A 27,039-nucleotide genomic window follows, 5' to 3' on the forward strand; every position below is an offset into this window, starting at 1 on the left:
GGCTCTAGAATTGAACCGGCTTCAACTAAACACCAAGTTTTCAGAGTGCTCAAGGAACGTGAAATGAATCCTAAAGTACATTTAGCTATTCCCACATCTTTAATTCTCAAATTTCAGCCTTAATCCTCTTCCTAACTCCACTAAGTGGTCCTTTACATTGTGTTTGGCACCTCTGGAGAACAATAGCAAAGGGCTAAAGTAAAGATGGAACTGCTTTTGCTTCCACATTTAGTAAAAGAGACCACATACTGCAGTCTGCACAGAAAAGTGGCTTAAGACTGCTCCCTGGCAAACTGAGTCTCTATTTAGTTTCCACAGTATAATTTTCACAAACGTCCATGTGAAAATGCAAGCACGTGCACCAGGGATTATTTTGACACATGGTATCCATCATTTGGATTTACTAATTTTACAAAATAAACTGTTTTGTCAGTTTCCCTGTGCATGTGAATTTTTGAGTAAAGGCAATGTGTGATGTTACAAGACACATTCATGTGCTGACCTTTCACAAAATCGAAATTGTTAGTAAAGTTAGGGTGGTGGGAAGCATTCCATTTTTATTTTGGCCAAAAGACTAAACCACCCAGATTTGAAAAGAGAAGCTGACCATCACTAGTTTGTGGTCTAATACTGCTACCTCACATGAGCGATCTGAGGACACAGCATTAATGAAAGTTTCTTGCATGACAAAATGTTCATATAAGTAGATCCTTTCAGAAATTTTACCTGCATATGACATGCACAAACCAGGCCTAGGCAAGTAATAGTAACTAACTACAGCTTATTTCCAGACCTAATTCCAGAGGCTCTGTGTTCCTGTAGTTTGGCACAGGTATTTCCGCAGCACACACTCACAGAGCCAAGTTTTGTATATTTCTTCCTAGTCCTACAATCACAGCTTCCCCCTACTTTTACATAATATCCCCTATTACTTCCCATTCACAGGGTATTTACACATGTTCAGTTTATTGACAGACTGAATTCTTCCTTACTTGACAAGATTTATTTTTTTAAAATGTTTTGTATTTCCAGTGAAACTCTACACTGCATTTGAATGTATTTAGAAACCAAAATTCCAACCTTTATATATAACCACCCAGCAGCTATGGGGCTCCATGAAACTTAACCATGCAAAGAGGAGTTAGCAAAGCAAGTCACTTAAAGCTGCAGCACACTCCCCTACCGGGCTGCAGAACAATGTAGTTACAATTCCTCGCTTCACTTGAGTCTCCCTTCCGGAAAAGGTAAATACCACTGCATGCTTTTTCAAGAGAATTTACGTGACATCAGTTTATATGCATTCTACCTTGCCCAAACCATGGCTCCCATTTTTACGCAATAGTTTTTTCAGCACTCACGCGTGCTGTCTCATAAAATTGACCTCTGCTCAAAAGAGCTCAAAATATCACAAGGTTTTAAGCTGTACAATCTGAATTTTAAACATCCTGAGTTAAAACTAACTTTTCTTCAGTTCAGGCTGGTCTCCTAGGGGAAGGAAGCTTACACAATTACATGCTCTATCCTTTCCATCTGCCATTAAATTTTGAACCCATTCACTCATTTCAACTAAATGCAATGAAGGCAAAACAGCCATAACTCTGAGAACTGTTTTGTTACAGCAGACCCTTAAGAAGCCAGCATCGTTCCTTCCCCTTTCAATTCCACCAAAGGCAGGAAAAAGCTTCAAAGAAGCAACAGCAGTCACCATCTTCAAAGTACCAGAGAACAACAAATCCTTTTCAGCAGGTCTCCGTTCCCCAGATCAACCTTAACTTACCATTCCTAGCTCAGATACAGCCCAGGTCCTGTCCTCCTACTCCTCAAGGCAGTGAAATCTACTTTTGCCTGCAACACTGAAAAGCCTTTAACTGGCAGCGGGTAATCCTGGTACCTCTCCACAAATTACATTAGCAGAGTAAAAATTCCTGCTTTGTGGACTCTTAACTTCCACTTTTCTACAGCTGCGGTGTTCACAACAGCCAAAACACTCTGAGGGTCTGAAAACACAACTTTTTTCTCAGCTTCTGGGTACCCAACTCTGGACAACAACACTGGAACTGTCAAGGATCATCATCAATTTAAGTCCACGTTTAGAAAGTACTTCTGAAAACACAGTTACATACAAAATAGTAACACTCAGCAGCTTTTAACTAAGAATCTTTCACAGAGCTAAATGAAACCCTTACACAGTTCTTGTGGCGTGGTCTGGAGCTGCATTCATCCTCTCTTAGGAACCGCTGCAGCTGCATTACCTGAGCTGTGCACAGCCATTGCTACAGGAGATCTTCACTAATCCCACACCTTATTGCAGCTTCCAACTCCAAGTCTTTTGGAAAATGTAAAGGAATGCTTCTCCTCCCTGTGTCCCTCCCCTCCCTCCACACCCCTGCCCCGTATAAAAATCCACAAATTCCAAACACCCAGACATAAAACAAAAAAGATAAAACTTCTCTTCCCCTTGAAGCACTGCTCCTGCCTTAAACAGTATCACTTAAAAGCACTTCCGTAAGGGGGAATTTATCTTCCTACAAGTATCTGTATATAGAAATAATGAAATGATCCTTTAACCGTATAATCAGCCTTTGTAGCAGAAGCAAGTTCATTCTGGAAGGACACAGGACTTTCCACCCACACAGCCCCACAGTGTGCCCATCAAAGACATCTGACTTTGTACCTATTGTATTACGTGACTCGGTAATGGGGGTCAGTGTTTGCAGTTTCTGTCAGGATCCCCAAAGTAATTTTCAATGAAAAGGTTAAATGCTGGTACTTGTCAAATGTGAAGACATACAGTGCCATAACAATATGAAATAGCTTCCTTACAACTAAATTAATTTCATCGGGTATTTAAGTAGAGGTTGCAAATATTATGCCTTTGGGTAACTTGAAGAAATACCTAAATGAAGTGCAATCATTTTCTGTCACTATCTCTCAAGTGGAATACAAGCCTGACCTTCAAATCCTTTCAACTAAATGATTCAAATACATGTAGGTCCAACAAACATCTGAATATTTTGGTCCATTAATAGCCTGTTTTTGTTAAATTAGCCATATTCTTAAAAAATCTACATTTTTCTTTAGAGTGCTAGTCTGCTTTTTCTGCCTCAAACATGTAAACTAGCCATAAATGAAGAATTAGTGATGCTTCCAGATAATCACACAAAGAATCAACAACTTTGACTAAAAACAGGTAGCACTGAATATATTACACACACACCTTCCAGCTTAACCATCCTCTAATCAAACTGATAAATAGCAGAATTATTTCTTTTACAGGTCCATGGAAAAAAGCTTGGGAAATAGAACACACCTGAAACCAGGAAAACACAATAAATGATAGATACCTTCCAGAAATTGAAGACTCACTCCTACCCCCAGCAAACTCAAGAACAAAACTTTGATAATCTTCAAGACATATACGACTGGGCCTCTAATTTTTATATCTAATTTGATTGAGAAGTGAGATTTATGAAAATATATGAAAGTATATTTAGCCAGAATTCTGAATCAGTCTGGGCCTGTGGCTAAGGCTCTGGCCTGGATTCAGACGATGAGCTAACAAGACTTTCGTAAGTTTCCCTGGTTTTAATACTCTTGTAAACACTTAACTTCTACATGTTTCAGTTTCCTCAGGTATAAAGAGAGAATAATGATGCTTACCCCAATTTGAAATGTACTTAGGCTTGACAAAAGCACTTCATAGTTATTTTTAATTTAACTAATTTTCAAATCTGTTAAGTAAAATAATATTCTCAAATGCTGCTCCTGTTACACTAGGAGGTCAATGCAAAGATCCTATGCCTGGATCATTGTTTAAAGTGTTGAAGGATTTAAAAAAATGCATGTGATTAAAGTTTTGGCTCGGTAAATTCTTACAAATGAACTCAATATAACCGATGGGATTATCCTTGTATTTAAAATTAAGCGCATACACAACTTATGTGTTTAAATGCAGAAGTTCAGCTTGGCTGCAAGAAATATACTGCATACAGAAACAAAGCAAGAATAAATCTTAATTTTCCTGTGCAGATGTAAATGACAACCCCCCTCTTCTAGCCTTGTAACTTGTCCTCCATTCATCAGCTGGTGTGTTTATTTTTACTATATGTGATGTGACTAGCAGAACTTATGCAATGAAAACTTTTTAATCAAGTGAAGATCTTTTGAAGAAAAAAGAGGACCTGCTCCACTTCTCAGAATGCAAGGTCAAGAGTTATATACACACATTTAGAGCCCAGTTTAATTTAGTTAAGTTTACAACTAAGAAAAGGAAACGTTTCTTCATATAACCACATAACCTGTGAAACCCACTGCCACAAAGAGTTACTGAAATAAATAATGTTTTGGCATTAACAGAAACAGAACTAGGTAAGTGTGTTACCATTAATAATCTATATATTTATGCAGATTATAACTCTGTACCAGATCACACAGCTCACATGAGTAAATCAGAGAGAAGATACTTCTATCTGATGCACAGCACTACTTTACCCCCAGACAAAGCATTGCAGAAATATGTTTTTATGCACTCACCTACCATCGAGGTTTTCAACCAGTAGATACATGAGCAGTCCTGTATTCCAGTACCTAGAAAAAAGATTCAGAAATTAGTCTCTTAGTGTCAGGAGTTGTCCCTCCAGCCTCCCATTGTAAGACAGGATTGCTGTAAAGACTAACAATAACTTGGAGTGAAGCACATACATTGCTATGGAGTAAGAGAGGTGGAAAGGTAGCAGAGATTTTTGAAGGATTAACTCAGCTCACCTCCATTTTAACAACTTCAGTGAAGGGCATTATCTTATACGTATCGCAGAACAAAGATACAAGACTGAAAACAGTCCTACCTCTGCTACACATTCCCTTAGAGACATGGCCTTCTCCAAACCTCTGAGCACTTTCTTTGTACTCCTGGGAAATGCCCTGGGGAACCATGGGATGTATGGTTTTGACTTTAAAGTGCTAGCAGCATTTATTACTGGTGGAAATAAGTTATTTCTACACTCCAAGGAATGAATAGGAAAATAGGGAGAAAAGAGAAACTATGTATTTATTCCTGATTTGTTATTTATTTTCCTTGTTTATTTCCCTTCATTCTTTCTCTATAGAGGTAGGATATGCTCATTTCTTCTTCACTTTCCAGGCTTGGTTAGAAACATACAGTCAGTTTACATGAGGCTTAGAAGATAAACAAGTCATGGGAGAAGGAAGAAATGAAGCATACATCAGCAGAGGCGATGATACCCGAAACATAAAGGAGATGGGGCAGTGAAGCTGCCCACATGGCTTCACTGGTGCAAGGCACAGCTGTAGACCAAACATCGCACTATCTTTAAAATGCTGAAAGGAAACAAGTCAAAACTATAGGCAGCCTTTTCCATTCTGCCTCCATTATGTCCTATGTATGCCCAAGACTACTTATTCTTTTTCTTTTTCAAGCAAAACCAAAAATCACAGCTAGGTTACTTTCTCCCTTCCAGTGGAACAGTAAGTTTCCTTTGTTCATGGCCCCTGCTACACAGCCACAGTGCCTCTGCTTCCTTCCAGCCTCAAAGTTTCCTCCAGGATAAAGATCCTGTGCCAGCCACGAGCAGATGTAGAGTGCCCTGAGGGCACTCTCTACATTGCAGCAATCAGTTTGGCAACCAGAGCTGGGTTACAATGTCAGTCAAACAGAAAGTTATCGGCAATCCTCACAGACTACTAGGAAGTTACCTGAAAGCTAGGTTATATCTGTAGTGATATATATACCTCAAATGTCTGTCATTCCTACTTCTGTGTGTGCTCTTACACACCACTAACTTTCACAAGGATGAGTTAACTTGGCCTTCTCTCCTCTACTTGGAACTGCATCATGAAGTTTCTCTTATGGCAGAACCAGAGCAGTGGCAAAGGCAGTTAACAAAGCATACCTTACAAACTGGGGTTTCCCTTTCATTTGTACCTCATAGTAACTTATTTTTGTACCCACCTGTCCTTAAGCATGTGAAGTATACCAGCAGCTGCCAAACTAAAGATAAAACTATGTTTCCTTATATTGTTTTGTAAGGCCATTCCAAAATAAGAGAGAACACCACCTGTGTCAGGAGAAAAAGCTGGGGGAAAAAGGAAGCAAGTAAATATGACAAAATAAGGGAAAGAGGAAAAATATAAACTGGTATAATCCGTAGACATCAGGAGTTTGTGTCTGATGAGATAGAGAGGGAGAGAGTGGGACAGAAAGAGAAGCTGAAACTTAGGAAAGAAGAGATGTTTAACAACAATATTTGACAAGACCAAAAATGAAATAGAAAAAAGAAAAAAAAAATGTAAGGAAAGACTCAAGTAAGGGTGTCTTTTGGGCCTAGTAAGCTAACACTTCCAGAACACTATGGGTTAGATTTAGAGTTTTTGGATTAAAATAGTTTTATTGGAGTTAAGAGCAGACTCAGCTTCTTAGCTCAGAAGGAAATTTCCATTCAGGAAATTCATAATTGCAGCCTTCAGTACCAATCAAGAGGAGAAGATTGGATTGTTTTCATTTTTTTAAAATTGCATGGGAAGTAAGTACAAGGGCGGGCTGATTATGCCACATAAGTATAAAATACAGGGTGCATCAGCTCTAACGGCACTACAGCCACGCTTTGTTCTAAACCATTAATAAAGAAGCCACAATTAATGATGAGGTAACATTCAAAACTGCTAGGTTTTTTATGGCCTTTTCATGTCATAGGACTATGACACTACAAAAGGTTTTTTATGAGCTATTCTGCAACTGCTTTATCAAGCCATTGAAAATAATCTAGTTAGTTCCATGTTTCATATGGATGGCTACAGCTTTCTGATTAAGATACAGCTTTTCATTAAGATACAATCAACTTACATTAAATTAAAAGTAAGTTTTAAGGTCATAGCCAGCTTTATCAAACTTTCACTCTATTTTCACATGTATAGATTCCATTCACTTATTTTGTCAGGTTCAGATAGTTCCTAAAACAACTAAACAGCTTAAACAACTGTATATTTATCTCTTGGTGTTTATTTTGTCAACAGCTATGCTACTTACTTTTAATCCTTCTACTGTAATGTCCATTTTCCAGAGAATTGAAATTCAGTGAATTTATCATTACCTTTAAGCGCGAAAGGTAAGATACTATTAAGCCAAACAGAAAATGAAATACGTGTCAGGTGTTAACTCAGCATCAGAAGCTACATAGGTTCTGGCTCCTTGCATCTTAAAAAAGGAATAGTAGAATTATAGAACATATAGAGATAGCAGCTAAAGTGATCAATAGTTTGCTGCAGTTGACTTACAAGGAGAGACCAAAAAGTCTAGGATTTGTCAATCTGGAGAGAAGATCAAGAGGAAATACAATCAGGATTCCCAGAATGACGAAGGAAGCGTGAAAAATGAATGTAGAAATTTTATTCACAAAAATCTTGCAATTTTTGGGCTATTAGGTGGCAGTGAATGAACACGTAGTACAAGAGTGATAAAGTACTTCTTCACACAGTGGGCAGTATACTTCCTGACCTTGCTGCCACAGGTGGCAAGGACAGAGTGTACCAGCAGGTTCAGAAAGGGATTATATAAATTCATGGACAATAGGTCCATAAGTGGATTATTGGTGGACTGTACACCCTGATAGCCCTACATAACAACTGCAGATGCTGCAGAGTCCAAGGAGAACAGACCACAGCAAGTGGCTAGGCTCAGGTGCACTCCTTATAGAGCGTCTCCTGTTGCAACAGTTGGAGCCACAGAGCTCCTCTGAACCAGTGAGGCGTTTCTCATGTTCTTATTTACATGACCTTAAGAAAAAGGTCACTTTATTTAACTATTCACTACGGAAATGTTAACTGACCTATATACCAAAAGCTTCAAGGTAGCCGCACACAGGTCAGATTATTTGTGAAACATACAGCCAAATTAGGATGCTAGAGGAGAGTTGTGTGGAAGTGTCAGAATGCATAAACCTGCAGTGTATATAGATTAGGAATGCATAAATAAAAGAACAGTATTTTGGTATTAAATTTGGAAGATCTGATCAACAGTGTTACTCATGTTTATCTGGAGTACAGTGCACTGGTATATACATGAACAGTTTTTCACAATTCAGTAGCCATCCCAGCTGCAGAAGACATACAAAATAAAAGCTTCACATGGAAAACTGTTACTGTGTCAAACCAGTAGACAAACTTTGAGATTGTGAGTCGTACAATATTTTTTTTGAGACATAACATTGAGAAAAACATCACCATCCTTCCTGTGAGTAATGAGCATAGCAAGTCCCCTGAACAAAAGCCCTTCTTTCAAGAGAAGTTCTCCTAAAACCACAAGGAGCATAGAAATATATCTTAAGCAATGCATCTTAAATTTTTTGGGATATATTACAAACACAGCTGCACAAACGTTAGCATATGAAAAAAAGAATTTTAGCCAATTAGCACGCAAATCATAATTTAAAAGCCCCTTTGGTGTCATTTTTTTGTTTCAGTCAGAACTTAAATTTCAAATGCAACTATTCTGGGATATTTATTTTGTGGTAATCCACTTTTCAAAAGTTTGAATCTACTTTACTTTCATTGAAAAAGATGTTTCTAAAATGAAACATCTGGCTAAAAGAAGAGGAGAAGTTTTGGCATTCCTGGGTTTTAAAAATCTTACATATATGAACCTATGGTGACATGGCACATCAAAAGGAGAAAAATTAACGAGAAAAGCTGTCATGGTCCTAATCCTGCCAGCAGGACAATTGTTTTTCTTCTGAAAGAGAAGTATTACAGCAGCTTTTAGAGGATTTCAAAAGTACAACTTATCATGACCAGAGCATATAAAACACTGATTGACATCTATATAAATTTCCACACAGCATATTTATTTTCATACGCTGCTGCATTCTATTGTTATGAATGGGAAACACTTACAAAAGATTCTTCTTACAATACCATGTCATTCTGATTAGAACACGAATATGCTGACAATTTTATCAACAAGATTTTGGCTGTAAGTTAAGAGAGTCCTTTTTATTGAGAAGAAAATTATTCTGGTTTCGTGATACCTTCCTTCCTTGGGTGCTCAGAGTTGGAAGCAGATAAAAAGGGACTTCAGCAAAGGTATTTTTGAGCAAGTTATAAACACAAGTTAAACTGGGAATGTGAAATATTTTCTTTATTGGGAAGTAAAAATGCCTGTCCATCTAAATGCATTAAGTGGAGTAAGTATGCCATTTGTACTATGCATTGGTGAAAAATGAATGTTATAAAGAATAAATTATAACAGAGCATGTGAAAATCTGGAAATCCATGAAATTTGCAATAAATGTTGGCACAGTGGAACAGCTTCTAGCTCTGTACACTGATTTGCTAGTCTTTTAGAGGGGTAATGAAAGATGGCCTTTAGTATAGCTTTAATGCCTTCACTTCCAAAACCATAACAATATGTTAAATTTTGTGGCCTTGTAGTTTTCCATACAGCATCAAGGTTTGATCTGCTACAGTGATAGTGTTTAAGGCATTACAGATTCTCAAGTTTAACCACTGAATCAAAAGTAAAATCTCATGCGATTTCTACACACCCCTTAAAACACTGCCATCCAAATGCTAACCAAAGGGGAGTAACTTAGGATCAAGCAAGAAATTATGAAGCTCCTCCATAAGACTTCTGAGTTATGCCATCAGCTTCATCCACAGAAAAGCGCACTGTACTATTTCTCTATAAACCAATACAGTGCTGTAGTAAAACTAGTTCGTTCTTATTCTATCCCACTATGGTTGTTCCAGAACCTGACTCTTCTGTTAGAAATCTAAACTACAGCTCAAATTTCCTCAAGGCCAATTTATGTATATTTGTTTGTCTTTTATTGTTGTCATTTAAATAGCATTGCTTTTCTGGTATTTTCTCCCATGGATATATTTATAAGTCACATCTCAGATTTCATTTTGCTAGGCTAAATAAACCAGTGCCAATTTAGTTTGTTCTTACAGATAAGCTTATCGCTCCCATGATCCCAGCAACTCTTCTGTGGATTTGTTGCAGCTTGAGCTTCCCTTTTTTCAACAAGGAAAATTGGAGTTGTACATGATATTCAGATACAGATTTATCATGCCTTGTCAGGCACAAATACTTCCTTATTTCAATTGGGAAGACTTGGTCAATCTCAAATTCTGTTTGCCCTTTGGTGCCTGGAACATATTGCTGGCTACCACCTATCTTGTGATCACCTAAAATACTCAAGTCTGTCCCTTCCTCTGTTGTTTCCAAACAATGAGCTTCCAGCTTATATCAAAAATTGCCAGTGATCCCAAAGTGCCTGACCTTGCACTTCATTCCATTAACTTTCAGCATGTTCCTATTACTCCATACCTAGAGGTTGTGCATTTCTTGCTTTAAGATATTCCTGCCCTTTCTGCATTAGCAATGGGTCCCAACTGTGTACCATCATCAAATTTCCTCAAAATTCGCTGTCTTTTTATGCCAAAGTCATTAATCAAAGTATAAAACACACCCAGTCCCCTGACTGATCACCAAGGAACCTTCCTTCTTGCCCATTACTTCCCCTCTCATCAGAGCCTGCTCTCCTCTCTCCTTCAGGCAGTTGCTCACCGCAGCACCTGCACGAATCCCCACCTCCTACAGTCTAACACTAGGAGTCCCCTGTTGCTCCCTAGCAAATGTTTTGCTGCAAAACATCTAGAACAGATATACTTTTTCTAGACAAGCTATTGTTTTTTGTTTTAAATGCCTGTTTAATGGGCTAAGATCCAACTTCAGCAAGCACATCTCACATGTCACTTTTTTTTTTTTTTTAATCTCCATCTTTAATTATACTTTGTCTTTAACACTTGTTCTCAAGTCTTGAAAGCAGATTATATCCACTACAGGAGTATGGAGTGGCACACAGATTCAGATCCTGAATTGTATCTAGTCTTAAAGAATATTTTTAAATCATTTTTCTTCCTCTTTACTTTTCTGCCAATGGATTGGAAGACAGAGTGCATTACACTGAGATTGTTCAGTACTTTCTAATTCTAATTCTCAATTTGTTTGATTGAGATCTTTACTAGAAAGATGACAGATATGGATAACCTCCTACACAGTTGAAAAGAGAGAAATTTAAGGAAATATGGTTAAACAGGGAATGACTAGTCATTATTTTTCACAATAAAAGAATAAAGTAGGAGTACCATGTAAAATGACGTAAAACAAACCAAAGAAATAAATTGTTGCCATAGGATATGTGGAAGTCAAAAGTAAGAATGTCTTATGAAAGGGATTTGATCGGTTCATGAAAGATAGATATGCCCATGTCTATTAAACACAATTACCCAGCACAAGATATTCTCAAGCTGCCAACTTCCAAAATTTGAAAGGGTCTGCACCTGACCTTAAAAGAAATGGCTACTGTTGGTACTTCATTAAATGAATATCTGGTCTGACACTATGATTTTCCCTGTAAAACATGATTGGGTGGAACATCTGATACAGCTAATGAAATTAATGATCTCCAATTATATTATCCATGGTGTTGAACAGAACTCAAGCCCCTCCATCAATACATAGGAATATCCCTTACAAATTAATTGAACCTATTTCCGTACCCTATTCATCCACCCACACAAAATTCCAGAAGACTGTACAATCCTATTTTATCATTCTTCTCAAAAATTTACTCAGCTCTCTGCTAAAGTGAACTTGGTCCCACATCCCTCTTACACATCACAGAAAGTATTTCTTCCCTTTAACTTTTACATTATTTCAAATAGTGTAGTAATAAAACATAAATGGCTAGTCATGTATTGAAAACCATGAAGATCAATTTCACAGGAAACCTTAGCACTTTGATGTACTCAACTGAAGCATTTCATGTCCAATACAAACTCTATTTGACAGTATACCTGTAAGATCCAACACACCCTAGAGAGTTCAAACTCAGCCAAAAATATGTTTCCTGCTGAAGCATAAGACAAAGTCACAGCCCGCAAAAGGAGGCTGTGGGTGGACGAGAGATTGGGGCCGAATCATTTTTCTCCCAAAATCAAGGAATTGTTTTGGCTTCTTCTTTGCTGAGGTCATTTTGTGTCTGCATAGAAAATAATAAATAAATACATTGTAATCACTGTGGATTTACGAGGCAACTGAAGCTGTTTGTGCTCTTGCAGAAAGCAAGGCTGGGAAAATAAGCTGACAATATTTTTGATGTGTCATATGCCCAACTAAAACAAGCTTAAATATAATTTCCCCTATTCATCTATACTTTACAAAAAAGAACCAACCACAGCTGGCATTAAACCCAGTGTGGGCAGCTATATTATGTGCCCACTTTGCAGACTTCAGAAGGAGCACTCAGAGGCTGGTTACAACACTGACAAAGCAAATTTTACCCCAACTGATTCTCACACACCCTTGGCAAACAGTTCTCTTCCTGCTTATTTTTCTGTCTTAAATTAATGCTCCAAATCCTACACCCTGCTGATTTGGTGTCATACTTATGAACACAATACAATCATTAGAGGGTTTCTCCAGATGAGCCACCACAGAAATAAACCTCACATTTTATTTTGTTTTTCCTGAAAGGAAAAGTCTTGATGTGGCATCTTAATTTGGATATCTATTGACTGGTGTAGCAAGCTGTCTCTACCTCTAAAATCCCAGCTGCTTCCTCTACAGATGTTAAACTTTTTGTAGCTTCTATAGTAAAAGGCCAAGGTTCAAAATATAAGGAAATAATACCGTGATATTTCCTGATGTGGACCTTATAAGGTCAATTCACCCTGGCACGTCACCTTATAAATAGCGTGATTTACTGAAGTGATTTTCAAACTCTCATTAAAATAAGTGTTGGTTTTTTCTTAGCAATGCCTTTCCTACCACAAGAACAGAAAGTTCTGAAAAGCTACTAATGGTGTTATTTCATTCCTAAGTTCCCACTCAGCTACAGCTTTGGCATATCTAAGGACATATGGATCTGCTTTGGGACCCCTACCAATGTGCTATACAAGAAAGACTGAAGGATTTGGGTCTCTTCAGTCTAGAAAAAAGACGACTGAGGGGGCACCTTATCAACACTTATAAATACTTAAAGGGTGGGTGTCAGGAGGATGGGGCCAGGCTCCCAAGCTGGGCACTGGTGCCCAGCGACAGGACAAGAGGTCACGGGCACAAACTCAAGCATAGGAAGTTCCACCTAAACATGAGGAGGAACTTCTTTCCTGTGAGGGTGGCAGAGCACTGGCACAGGCTGCCCAGAGAGGTGGTGGAGTCTCCTTCTCTGGAGACATTCAAAACTCACCTGGACGCGTTCCTGGGCAACCTGCTCTAGGTGACCCTGCTCTGGCAGGGGGGTTGGAATAGATGATCTCTGGACGTCCCTTCCAACCCTACGAATCTGTGATTCTGTGAAACGCATACTTCAGGTTTCACACCATTTTATTGCCAGCTTTTTGGCATTTCATCTGTACATTTACTCAGGTACACTTCCTTAAATGAAAAAGGTAAAGTACGTTCCTTTTCCATTTTAAGTTCTCCAAAGGACTCTAGATCTCGTTCTTGCACCTAAGCCTTGCAGAAACAAGGGAAAGAGACACAAGGAACCTCAGCCATTTCAGTTATGAATGCACAGCTTTTAAGTGGTTAATGAATTGAATTTGCCCTGCCCCCAAACTTAACTACTGAAAACAGCCAGATCTTTCACATACAGTGAAAATAAAGTTTGGGCTGACTCTGCAGAAAGAACTCAACAAACAGAGTGAATAGGGTAAAAACTTTTGTAACAATATTGGCAGCCTTATAGCACTCCACATTCAAAGCTGACAAACATATTCTTAAGAAAAAAACATTCTTATATCTTCCCTAGAGATAGGGGCATATCTCTAAGAATATCCATGAACAAGGCCCACAGATTAATTCCTATTCACTTGCTGAACATAGCATTTCTCTGTTGCTAATGTTACAACAAGAGGTACCAGTTTACTTAACAGAAAGTACTTTAAATTATCTTAGTAACACAACTGAATATTAACTATCACAACTACTACTTGAGGCCCACATCATGAATGGGAGTGAGGATGTGGACCTTAGTGCCCAAATACCAAACAAGACCAGGACCCGTTCCCTCTAAGTATTGCCAAAGCCTGTATGCATTGAAGCAGTTTAAGATGACAGCACAGACGAAGGGAGGGGACAGCACATACAAACAAGCAGAATGAGCAACATGAGACCACTTACAGTCCTGTTAGTTCTACATTTACGTATTAAATTTTCACGGGTAAGATAGTATGTCACAACCAGGAGCCTAGCTAGCTGTAGTGAAAATGGGTTGCCTTTAATTTCCCACTCTTGCTAAACAGAAGACCCAGAGCACTACAAATGCATATTTGCCCACCTATGAGATTTTGAAAAGCTTTAAGAGCCAGGAACAATATATTGCACAACATGGGTTATGCTGTGAAGTTCCAGCTTCCCTGAAGTCCACAGCAAAATTCCCATTGACTCAAGCAGAGCCAGGACTTCCTATCGGTTCCCAAGAGGTTGGCTGTGCTGAGAATTGTGAGCTGTGTGCATTGCAAAGAGCGAGTATCACCAGCCCTTCAGCTTGCACTCACTCTTCTTGTGATCGTTTTTGCATGTGGTGGTTTTAGCTTTGCGTGCTTTACAGATCAAGAAGCCACCACAGCATTCTGGGTTTGTTTTATTTATTTCACGCAATAATGAGGCACACTTAGTTTCTGTTTTCCAACCAAAAGTGCTGCTGGGATGGAAATTAGATAAAACCTCATAATTCATCTGGTTTCCCACCCCCGCCAGCTAGCCCTCTTTATTGCAGTTACCAATTTGTTGCAGCTCAGTTACTAAAACTTTTCCCTGCTCCAAATAAACCTTGTTTCTTCAGCTTCAGTTACACATTATCAACACAGCTTAAACAGTTGTTGCCTTACTGATGCATGTACGGAATCTGAAGAAAAGTTTAGCCTTGGATGAATTGCTGTCCCCGTAAGGAAAGTAGTTTGCCATCGAAAGACATCACAGTTCTTTAGCAGTACCACTCCTGACAGCTACCACCATCAGACCACCTGGCCTTCACAATCATGTAGCAAAGAGGAGGAGACAAAGATGATCTGCGTAAACGGATAGAGATTGAGCTGTAGGAAATTTTGCAAGTTTGGTTTGCACAAGTTCTTATGAATTTTTCCTTTGATTTTTCCATATACATGTTTTTGCACCCCCTGAATTTCACTTTAAGTTTCAGGTTTGAACAAGAATGTTAAAAGCTCAAACTGAAACTCACTTGAAACCATCAGCTTTCATTTGCAAAACCGCAAAAGGGCTTCAAGTTGTTTGAAAGGTGCAAATTAAGGAATTTAAGTGAAACTTACAACAGGCAGTTTTATACCTAAATGCAGAGCAAAACTCGAAGGTAGGCAAGTTTCGTGTGGTTCTGCAAGAAACATTTCTTGCAGCAGTTCTCCTGGGCTTACTCTTGGTGTATGTGGAGAAATGTGCTCTCTGTGCTCGCCTGAGATGTTGCAATACTCTAATATGCCAGATTATTTTTTCTTTAAACCTCTGCTTAATATCTCTCCTCCTTACTCTCTCTGGAGAAGAACCAGCACCAAGACCTTTGGGCAATGAACTTTTATAATAATTCCCCAGAAACCTCCTCTCCTATTTTAGGACCTAAGGGGTTCCTTCCTCATGGTTATGCACTATCTGTCATTATCTACAAAGACTAAAATGCCAAGGATGGCCTTCAGCTGTCAGCTCTGCCCCTCTGAACAGGGTGTTACAGGATGTCTCATTCAGCATTAGCAGTCACAGGAGAGGGGAGATTCTTTCGTTCAGAGCAGGGAATAGTCTCCACAGCTGCAGAGCACAGGAGGCCCAGGGAACTTCCTAAGGCCAGCAGCTGTGGAAGCAAATTTTGGCTGGATTGGTCCATTATTGTTGATGTGCATAAGGCCTGAAAATCAGTTTCAGGAAATAGTGCACATGCAGAAAGACTCAGGGTCTTATTTTTCTTATTTAGATCTGCAACTGTATAATAGTTAAACCTTGCTTTGATGTTATGCTCAATATTGTTAGTATTAACAAGAACCTATGCCAGCTCTTCCAGTGAAGTCATATTTAAAGCAAAAGTCAGACCTTCCACCACCTCCTTTTTCGACTAAACCAGTCCACCAGTGCAGTAATGATGACTTGAAAAAGTTGCCACAAGCACAAAGTTAAACTAAGTTAGACATCTCTTCTTTCAGACTGTAGTACACATGAAGTTGGAAACATTCAATTTTTACGCTTACTGTGACTTAAGGACCAACTACTTACCATCCTAAATTACCCAACAGTGTAGCTGTATGCCCAGTCTCATTGCAAAAGTTCATCTTTCAGAAGCTTCCTAGAAGACCTACATGAAGATAATGAAACATAACGTGGTGTTCGGCACTAGACTTTTTTTAGTACTTCTGGCTCTGTCATTATGCCAACCCTGAAGATGGGGAGATTTCCTGTCACTTTGCAACGGAATTCTGAATTGCTTGAGTCTTCTTGTAAGCTCTGGGCTAACTCATATTATTTTTCCACCTTGATTTCAACTCCTGTAACATAGAGGCAACTCTTGCCTAACTTGCCTAACTGTGTGTTTAGCTCATGACCCTCTGATATTCTTAGATGTAAATTCAGAACATTATTAGCAATACATCTAACCCCAGAAAGGGCTAGGAAGACACTTTCCCCAACACGTTCAGGCAGACACTAGACATGATCTTTCCATTTCCTTCCAGTTTTAGTCTGAGTGAAGTGGCAAAGACCGACCTTCCAAGTCTAATGTTCTGCAAAGCAGTGGCAGATTCGGCATCCCCTGCTTCATACCCCACAGAGCAAGCCAAAACCTAAGAAACAGACTTGCTCAACAGCTGAACAACAGAGGCAGAAACAGATCCATTCAGCAAGGAGAGCCAAAGAAGGAGTCAGAGACAGAGCCAAAGCCACCAGCTTCCTCCTGCTGGCTATGCAAGTAAGAAAGAAGCCCAGAACAATGGAGGCAGCAGAAGAGGATTACACTGGGGTCATTTGGTTTAGTTCCCAAATGGCTGCTAACAGACACCTCTAAGTAAAATTTGCTCTGCGTTGCTGCTGCCTCATCACCCTGGAGCCACATACCCCATGCTCAGTTTGGCAAACTGCTTCTCCTTGTCTGCTCCATCTATGCAGGCTGAGACCCAGACATCGATGGGCCCATGTGGGGGGCCCAAACTCCACTGGCTCCCCCATGTTTTGGACCCATCCCTAGAACTGTTAATTAATCCTCTGGCTGCGCTTGCCTGCCAGAGAGCATCTCCCAGCCCACCCCTGTGGGTTTATGAGAAAAGTGCAGCTGAGAAAAGGATTGATATAAAATGGGTCAACTGACAAGCAGAAAAGGATCAAAGACCACTTGATAAGCACAGGAACAGAGGACAGTGAGGCAGGAAAGGATGCTGAAGGACAGGACACCAAAAGGGACAGATCGTGGGAAGGGACAGAGAATTTAGGGAACAAGAACATAAAGGGAACTATGACATGTTGGCTCCCAACCTATGGCTTGAAGGCAACACATTGTAATGTTGCTTGCGACACAGGAAATGACAACGTTCTGAGAAGGACATGGAAAACAAAGTACGATGTTGCCAGCAGTGGGATACTTGCTCAGTGTGGTTGTCGATAAGCCAACACAGGTTGGGGAGCACAGCTCTTTCTCTCCCTTAACTAGAAGTTAAAATTACTCCACCTGATTCCCCTCCAAATTTGTTTTTGTGGCTACATCTCTGGTTAGAAGAATTTGGCTTTGGAGCGGGCCAGCTCTAGTTGGCTACAGCATACGTAGGCACGCTCTGCAGCCAAGATAAAATGGTCACAGCCCATTTCCCTACAGACAAGCGAAGACCACACAAAATGTCCCCAGCACTGCCTGTGGCTGAACAAGCCTCTAATTCCTAGTGCTGCTAATTTTGGTGCTCTTGCCAATGACATGGTGACAGGCATGCGGAGAGATGCTCACTGCTGCTTTCTGGGCTGATCCTGTTTCTAAGGGTATGATCTTAACTTCCAAAAGTGTAAATCTGCCATGCTTCACAAGTACCCAATATATCATAAAAAAATTAAAGATTCCTGCTGGTGATCAGTTGAAAGAAAAGACTCTCCTGTGAGAATCAGAAGATAATGAAATTTCTTCATTTCTAACACCAAGGAAACACTGGTATGTTTATTCTCTGGTCCCCATTTCATGTACATGATGATGTTGGAATATTTCTGTTTATTTTATAATACACAGCAAAATGAATGCTCCTTACACGCAGAAATAAACAACCCTTTTTTCTCCCTGCCGTACACACACACACACACACAAAATTCTAGTAAGAAAATTCCTTCCACATCCTTCCTTTGTGGTTGTGAACTCCTCTGGCGCTGACACAACTCCCAGCAGAGGCAACAGAAACTTGCCATTGCTCTCAGCCAGAATATGATTGTGCCCCTTTCTTGTAGCAGGCAGAGAGTTAACTGAATGGAGTTGAAGATGTATTGTAGGAGACAGGAGTAAATCAAATTATATGAAAACATTCCCACGGTTTTGATTTACTTCACAGAAAGAAGCAAAATATTAGACATCTTATATTACTTCACATTTGCCCGGAGGGCAAATGTGAGGTAAATGTTCAGAAAATTCTAAAAATGTAGCAATAAACCCTTTCTACTAAGTTCTGTATGAGTTCTGCATTACTGAGAACACAATATCATTCTAAGACGCTGAATAGCAGTCTCTAATCCTGTCTCAGAGGCCAGTAGATTCCACCGGTTTAGATGGGCTATTCCTTTGCAAAACTGAAATTGGAAAACTAATTAAAATTGTAAACACGACTCTCGAAGCAGTAAACTGGGCAAGTTTGTAGTGTTGCTGACATCTACTGAGAGAAAGCGAAATTGCACATCTTAGCAAAGGGATGAGGGGAGACATCGCCCTTATTTATTGTTTGCCGTTTTAGTTTTCAGCAGCATTTTATATGTATGCCTGTATATTTATTTATTAGTTATCCTGTATCAATATTCACTTGCTTCATTTAAGGTCAGTGAGTAAATAGAGACGTTATAGAGGAAGTTTAAGAGGAAATAAAAGGGACATTCAGGAGATGGCTGTATCCCTTCTATAAATGCTGCAGACTTGTTCTCACAGTTCCAAAAGTCTGAGTTCCCAGATTGATACACAGCATCAGGTATATCAGGACACACACCCAGTTCAGACTGACTGCACGTAAAGCCCTCAAATTGTGGCAGCTGACACCAAAGTCCACACAGTACACAATACCGGATTCAGGAAACCATACTGCACAAGCGATATTGAAAATTTACATATCATTTGTTTCCTATAGGAAATGGATAATTTAGCTAAACTATGTCAGGAATAAAAATATCACCACTAAGAGAATGGTACTCAAAATAACAATTCAGAGATACTTTCTGATCTGTGTGTCTGTTGCCATGATGACATGTGGCAGTTACACTAATCAGGCAATTCAAGCAAAAAATTTGCCAGTATCTCATGCATTGTAAAGCATATTCTTTCCCCATGCTGAACAAAGAAGAACCCACAGCCATCCTTGCAGCTACAGAACAATAACCATTACTACAGCTCTCATGTCTAGGGATCTCATTCTACAAACAGGAAAGGTTTGCGTATCTCAGTTTGGGTAATCGCAAAACTAATTGTTGGGGGGGAGAAACAACTTATAAAATTCTCACAGAGTTGGAATGAGTCAGGGTGATAATGATTGTGAGTGGATTTGTGTTTCTCTGCTCCTGGGTGAATTTCTCATCACTGAAGTTACACCGAATTTACAGGATTATAAATAAAAACTAATTTGGCCAGTAAATATTTGTATTATAGGGCAATGTTATCAATAAAGCAACTTAATTAATTTTCTTCTTGTAATATGAGAAACATCCACAGTCAAAATTAAATATCATGTTACAAGATTGATCTGTGATGGAAGTTGTTATGAAATGCCCCTCTTACCTTGACAGGGACAGGATGTCAATGTCTGCACGGGCTTTTCCCGTTTGTTTCTGCAGATTCTAAAATGGATATAAACATAAGAAAAGATCTTCAGCTTATGTATCTGACGTATAAAATATCCACAGTAGTCATGCTTGGTGACATACATAGGGCTAAACCTCAGCTTTTTTACTTCAGTAGGTCCAATGGATAAAGCTGATACACGCTCACCTCCCACTTACGTTCTGCTTTGAGTATCATACATAGACTAAAAACTGCAGTGCAGTGTTGAAAACTCTCTCCCAATTGTTCTCTAACTCAAATAGCTCATTTTCATCTATGCTCTAGTTATGACCTTGAAGTCTTCTTGGTACCTAAAGCTTGGCTTCTACATGCATTTTGACATGCCACAATCTTGGAAGGGGTATACAACTCAGCACTTACATCTCACACCGGGGTCCATCAGGATTCATGCAGTCATCAACTTGTGCCTGATCCAGTATACATTCTCATTGCTCACGCTGGCCTCCTCAGAAAACGTAGTTGCAGCCTCGTCTTTCTTTCTGGAGTAGGAAAAGGTGGGTTACATAGCTCATCCACCACAATAATCCTTCCAAGAGCGACTGGAACCTAATCTTTCCCTTCCATGTGTCGGACAGGTTAGAAACCCAGGCCATGTTCACCCTCTCCCCAAGGCCTGCTAATCTAGACAACAGCTTCCCCAGAGGAGATAAGCTAACACCAACACAGAATAGTTTGCAGGCCTGTAGCTAATGAATTCTTCAGAGACATACAAGAAATAGAAAGGGATTTAATTCCAGATGAATTCAACAGTCACCTAATCACTGGATGGCATGATTTCAAAGAAATTACAGTCACCTAACTTCTGAAAAGAAATACCTGGGAACATTTTCTCCCGTCAGGAACAAGACTGCAAATCCAGAGTACCTGGAGTTATTTCCTTACTGGCCCTTTTTACTTTCTGATGTGATCTGGACTTTGCATGACTCTCTTAGAGGGGGCTTCTCACATGTTGTATAAGAAGCCCTGGCACTTAACTCATGGCTGTGCCTTTCACTCTGTGCTCTCACCTATAAAAACTGCACAGCACAGTGCTCAACACTGTAACATCTAAGTCTCAGAAAATCTCTTCATGAAATGCCATTTATACACTCATATCAATGCACTTTACATGGGCATTTAGGAGGGTTAAGTATCAAGCAATGCAAAATCCCATGGCCTGGTACTTGGATGGAGTTCTAAGATAGTCTTATATTTAAAAATACACAGATCAGAAATAAAGATGAGGGAGCAGATATATTTGAACAACTGTTCCTGAACAGAAATTGTTTCCTTATTCTATTATAAATCTATTTCTGATTACCTAAAAAGAATGTTGAAACATTTGGCTTTCTAGAAATAACTTGGTTCCAAACATGAGTCTCTGAAAAGGCTCATTCTGGCTTGCACTCATTGAAAACCAAGGCACTCAAATTAATATCAACATTTTGGCAATTCTAATAACAAAGACTGCCAAAAATATGTTGTCTATCAAATGTACACGGAAGAAAGATGTTAGAATATTAAGAACAGATGTCACAGATATCTTCGAAAATACTCATGCTCCCTAAGTACTCTGCAAGGCAAGATGTACAAAAGCTCATGAAAGATGAAATTAATGCATTTTGTCCAAATGCTTCCAAATGCCACATATGTATGTAAACTTACTTATAAAATACATACTTTTAAAGATGTTAGAAAGGATTGCGTCATAATGTTATAATGGCCTTGTACCTTAAAATTTAGAGCTTTAACAGTTAAATAACATATTAAAGACTACTTTCTATAGTCTGTTATTTAAACCATTTTCTTCTGTTTCAGAGAGTGTGCAAGGTTTTCCACTTATTGAGTATTCATTTATTTACATTTTAGCTATTATTCTACTGACAAAGGAAGTTTACAACAAAACTCAATGAAAGTTATCTTTACATTAAAATAGCTTATTGTGTAAAATTAAAAGACTACTTAGAAAACCTAAATATCCTGAGAGTTTATTTGACCAGGCACAGAACACGCTTTCATCCTCTGCTCTGGTTAGCTTTAGTATTGGCAATTCCAACCAGTTAAAATAAAGCCAGCTTCCGAACAGAAAACCACAGAGATTGGACGATTTACTTCTTTATTTATTTGTAAACATGGGAAGCATTGGATTCTTTTTAATTGACAAAATTAAGAAAAGATTTTACCTCTAGACTTGATGTTTCCAGATTTCAGGCATAGAAAATCACCTTACACAAATGAAGCCAGAATTTTCATATATGACTGATTCAGGTGATGGAGCGTTAAAAAAAAAAAAAACACCCAAAAACCAAAACAACAAAAAACGAACAAGCAAACAAACCTATTGAATCATAGAATCTTCATGGTTGGAAAGGACCTTTGAGATCACTGAGTCCAACCATACACACACCAAAAAAAACCCCAAAAACCCCACAACCAACCAACCTATGATCTCTGCCACTGGAGCATGGCCTGAAGTGCCACACCTACACGTTTCTTAAATACCTCTAGGGATGGTGACTCAACCACCTCCCTGGGCAGGCTGTTCCAGTGCCTGACCGCTCTTACAGTAAAGTAATCCCTCCTAATATCTAACCTAAACCTCCCCTGCCGCAACTTCAGACCATTTCCTCTGGTCCTGTCATTATTCACCTGGGAGAAGAGGCCAACACCCACCTCTCTCCAGCCTCCTTTCAGGTAGTTGTAGAGGGTAACGAGGTCTCCCCTCAGTCTACTCTTCTCCAAGCTAAACATGCCCAGCTCCCTCAGCCTCTCCTCATATGACCTGGTCTCCAGACCCCTCACCAGCCTGGTAGCTCTCCTCTGGACACGCTCCAGCACCTCAATGTCTCTCTTGTACAGAGGGGCCCAGAACTGAACACAGTACTCGAGGTGAGGCCTCACCAGTATTTTAGAACTCACAATAAAATAATGGGCAATGACAACACCTTGTTTCTTATGGGATGATATTTTTAAATGAACAATCAAGAAACCTGAACATAGCAGTTTGAGCTAATGATTTTGATTTTTTTTAAATTTTCTTACTGAAATCAGCATTTCAGTAAGAAGTTGATCACAGCTCTGTAAGATATGCCACTAACTTGCATTCACTTGAGCAAGCACAACAAGACTTGAACACGACTTGTTTTTATTTTAAGTTTAAACCTGTGTGCATTCTAAACTAATATAAAGATGTTCTGAGGTAAAAGACTAACTATTTGATGTTAAAATGACTGTGCTGAACTCAGAAACGTGATGTTGTGGGTGATGTAAGAGTAATGTAATAACATAATAATGCCAAAACGCTTGACATTTTGTGCTCTTTAAAGTTTTTAAAACTGCCCATTTCTTCTTACCATATAATGCTGATGGGATAATAGTGACACAACACTGACAACGATAATAATTTCTTGGCTGAGGACGGGCTGGGGTGCCCTCACAGCCCCGCAGGATGCCGTCCACCCAGCGCCAGCCCCGCCATGGAGGCCGGCTCTCCTCCCGCAGCACAGCTCTGGAGAACGTTTTATTTCTGTGAGCACCAGCATGTGTGAGGGCTTCATTGAAAAGGGAGAGATTTAAGCCTGTTTTTGTGAACGACACATTTACAGGCTTTGCTGAACCAGGCCCTAAACCATGACTTCTCTTTTTTTAAAATCATCCCCTTACATTAACAGATGTGAAAGCAAACTTGGCATATACGGATGGCTTAATTTTTTCCCTTCGCATAACCTGGTTATATCCAGTTTCCGCAGCAATTGTAAGAGTGTTTACATTGTTGGTTTTTTTTTTTTTTCATTTCCCTCTTTTAATAATACGAAGCAGACACGGGTGCGTCTGATTTACCTCAGGAGGCAGCGGGAGAGGAAGGGTGCTGCTGGCTCCTCTGCGGAATGCACTGAGGGGAGTGGAAGGGGGTGCTGCGGTCGGAGTTATTTATTTTGTTAATATCTTCGGACCCCAAGGGCCCCATTCTCGTCCTCCCTGGCTGGTCTCCAGACCAAGGCTGTCAGCCAGGGAGAGTATAATATCTTCAGGCTATGGCCCATTTAAAGTTTTTCCTCAGCTCTCACTGAGCTTTTCCTGCGGCTCAGGGGAGGCCACGCCATCCTGCCTTGCCATGCGACCGCCATGGCCAGCAGGCCCCCTGAGGGCCTCACAGGGCCGGGGTCCCACAGGGCCTGTCCCCTGTGCACCCACAGCAGCCATGAGGCCCGCTCCTCCCTGTCTGAGCAGCCCAAGAGCAGCGCTGCGGCTCAGCCACCATCCTGATTTTCTGTCACCCCAGGTTTTCTGCGCCCCCTCACAAACAAAATCCCTGGGCCAGTACTTGAGGCCAGGATTCTCCTCAGAGCCCCGGCTCCTGGCTTGGGGGGTGACTTGCAAGGAGTTACTCCTGCTTTCTGCATTTCCCTTCTTCTTAAGCTCCCTAAGGAGATCTGATATTTAATTAAAGTATCATGAAATAACTAGATATTTAATTACATTATTATGTCAGGTAGCCTAGCTTGACAGAACATCATAAATCCACAGAAAAATGTTTTAATATCGGTGTTAAGCTGCTACCCAGAAATCGCAAACAGGCTAGCTATATTCTTCAAGCAATGGAAACAGAAGCAGTATCAGGCAGGGTTGCATACACCTGTATTTTTCAATATAAATATCAAAAGAAACTTGAAAACCCTCTTAAACAATATTCAAAATTTATCTTAATTGGTTTCTCTACTGACACAAGCGTACACTATCTACCACAACACTGTTCATTAGCAGGGCTTCGTTAAGCCAGGCAGAGCTCGGCACTAATGAGGCTATATTGCCTCCAGTGCCCTGACAAACCCGCCAGCTTTCTGGGGTGCTGCCTGGTACCACGTCAATGTCTCTAATGGTGTTACACCAGGAATGCATGACCTAATTATATAAAAAACTAGTTACAATTTTCAAACCCTAAAGCAAGTTCCAAACAAGGCCATTTTAGTGGGGAAAAAAAAAAAATTGGTTTCTCTCTACCTTAGGGTTTAAAATTACTATGGCAGCCTTCAACTGTTGGCACAACAACAAAAAACACAAAATGACAAAATGCCTTGTATGGCACAGCCCAGCTGTGCAGCGGGGAACACAGTGATGGCAGGGGGACATCGTCTCTCCAGACAGAAGCACAAATTGGGATTTTACTGGGGTGGTGGCTCAATTAGATGGCAACCCTGGTTTTAAACACACAGCCCCAATCACAAACAAAACGCTGCTGGGCAGGTGAAACAAATGGCTACAACTGGTTCAGACTGACCCCATGAGTTTCACATTTGTTCCAGCTGTTCTGAAAAACACCTTTCCCCTGCCGGGCTGTGTGTTGGATTGGGTATTGCCTGTCCTTACCTAGCTGTCATAAAATCATAAAGGCAGCATAACCAGCACGATGGCTGCTCTGGCTAAATAGACAGGAACGAGTTGCGTATCCATGTGGTATCCTGGTCGAATTAGTACTGTTGGGTGATCCTGTAGTATACAGCACCAGTATTACTAATAGTAAAACCGTAACCTGGAAAAATATTTCCTGCTGCGTTGGCAGGCTGTAAAGTGGAGCGTTTGTCCTTCAGTAAGTCTCCAGGTTCTCCACTGGCTAGACACAGCCAGGTGGTCCTTGATCAAAGCCCATGTGCAATGTATTTAAATGCAATCTAATCCAGGGCAGCCCTGTGACATGTACCACTCCTACAAACATCCTCTTATATTACTACCACAAACATCCATCTCACTGCAGTGTCTAGGCAACAAAGTATGAATTTCATATCAAGTTCCATGATAAAGTGTAATCTGACTCTCCTATCTCCTCTACTCCCACCAGTAAAGCTATTTACTTAGACATCAATTTAGCAGAGAACATAAAATTAGGTATAGCCTAGGTTAAAGGATGAATGTCGTAGCTGGAAAAAGTGTTCTAGGTTTTCATCCCAATCTCTACATCACTGAGTCTTACAGCCTCCAAATATTTTAGAGCTATCCTTTCTTATGCACCAACACTTGAAAGAGAGCACACCAAGTTCTCTGGAGCACTTGCCTCCTAAACTGTGGCAGAGAATTATGGACCACATACACAGGTTAGACAGATGTGACACAGGCTGAAACACAAACTGCTGCTCCCTCCAGCCCTACAAAACTTCATCTCTCCTCTCCCTGTTTTAAAAGGTAGGAAATGTGCATTTTGGGTGACAGTCACCCATATATTCTCAAGCCACCAGCAAAAGGACGCTCTGATCTCTCTAGCACAAAACAAGAGGCAGAGCCCCTTTTCTGTGGAAAAAGAATATAACCCATAAGACAGGCATAATGGGTGAAATCTGAAATGGTGTTTTGCTGATTCCCTTTATGCTAAAAGGCAAACACAATCAATAACCTTGAGCAACTACTTATAAGATAGAGAACTGAGCTCCCCTAAACATCCAGCTAATATACCTGACCTGTACTCTGTTTTGCAGGAGGATTCTGATATCGCAATAATTGGTGGGTTGGGTTTTGGGGGGAGTTTTTAGTTGTGGCTTTTTTGTTGCTTTACTACTTACTAAGTGGCAAATTGTATGTAGCTTTACCATCTACTGAGATATTTACTTGATTAACATTTTTTTCTACATCCTTTTTTTTTTCTTTTTTAAACTTTCTCTGCATATAATATAGGTACGTGGCACATAGGTACAAAAGCCAGCTTGTAATGTATGTACTTAAAGGTTTGTTATCTTTGGATCTCTACAAAACTTTGTACAGAGGAATGACTTAACATTTCAAATGTACATATGTCAAATGTCTCAACAGCCACCAAGTACAAACCTTCAAAGTTCCCTTCCTCTCTACTGCATGGCACTTTGAGTCAAAGGAGGGGTCAAGACATAGAGCTCGAGCTCTTTTGCCTTTACACAAACAAACCACAAAAGGAACGCATAAAGAGAATTTACATCTGCTAGAAATAATTTGAAGATAATTTTATTATGGTTTT

At 39.9% G+C, this 27,039-nt stretch overlaps 1 long non-coding RNA gene across 2 annotated transcripts in view; it reads right to left on the reverse strand.

The window, feature by feature from the left end:
• Positions 1-21,784, reverse strand: part of LOC134520798 (uncharacterized) — a 131,010-nt gene extending 109,226 nt beyond the window's left edge. For both annotated transcript variants that reach the window (XR_010072550.1, XR_010072551.1), the window contains exons 1-3: positions 20,442-21,784; positions 20,019-20,077; positions 4,534-4,587 (exon numbers count right to left, since the gene is read on the reverse strand). This is a non-coding gene — a long non-coding RNA (uncharacterized LOC134520798). The remainder of the gene's footprint in view (positions 1-4,533; positions 4,588-20,018; positions 20,078-20,441) is intronic.
• Between the last annotated feature and the right edge of the window lie 5,255 nt (positions 21,785-27,039).

Source organism: Chroicocephalus ridibundus, chromosome 9, assembly GCF_963924245.1.
Source record: "Chroicocephalus ridibundus chromosome 9, bChrRid1.1, whole genome shotgun sequence".
NCBI classification, from domain to species: domain Eukaryota; kingdom Metazoa; phylum Chordata; class Aves; order Charadriiformes; family Laridae; genus Chroicocephalus; species Chroicocephalus ridibundus.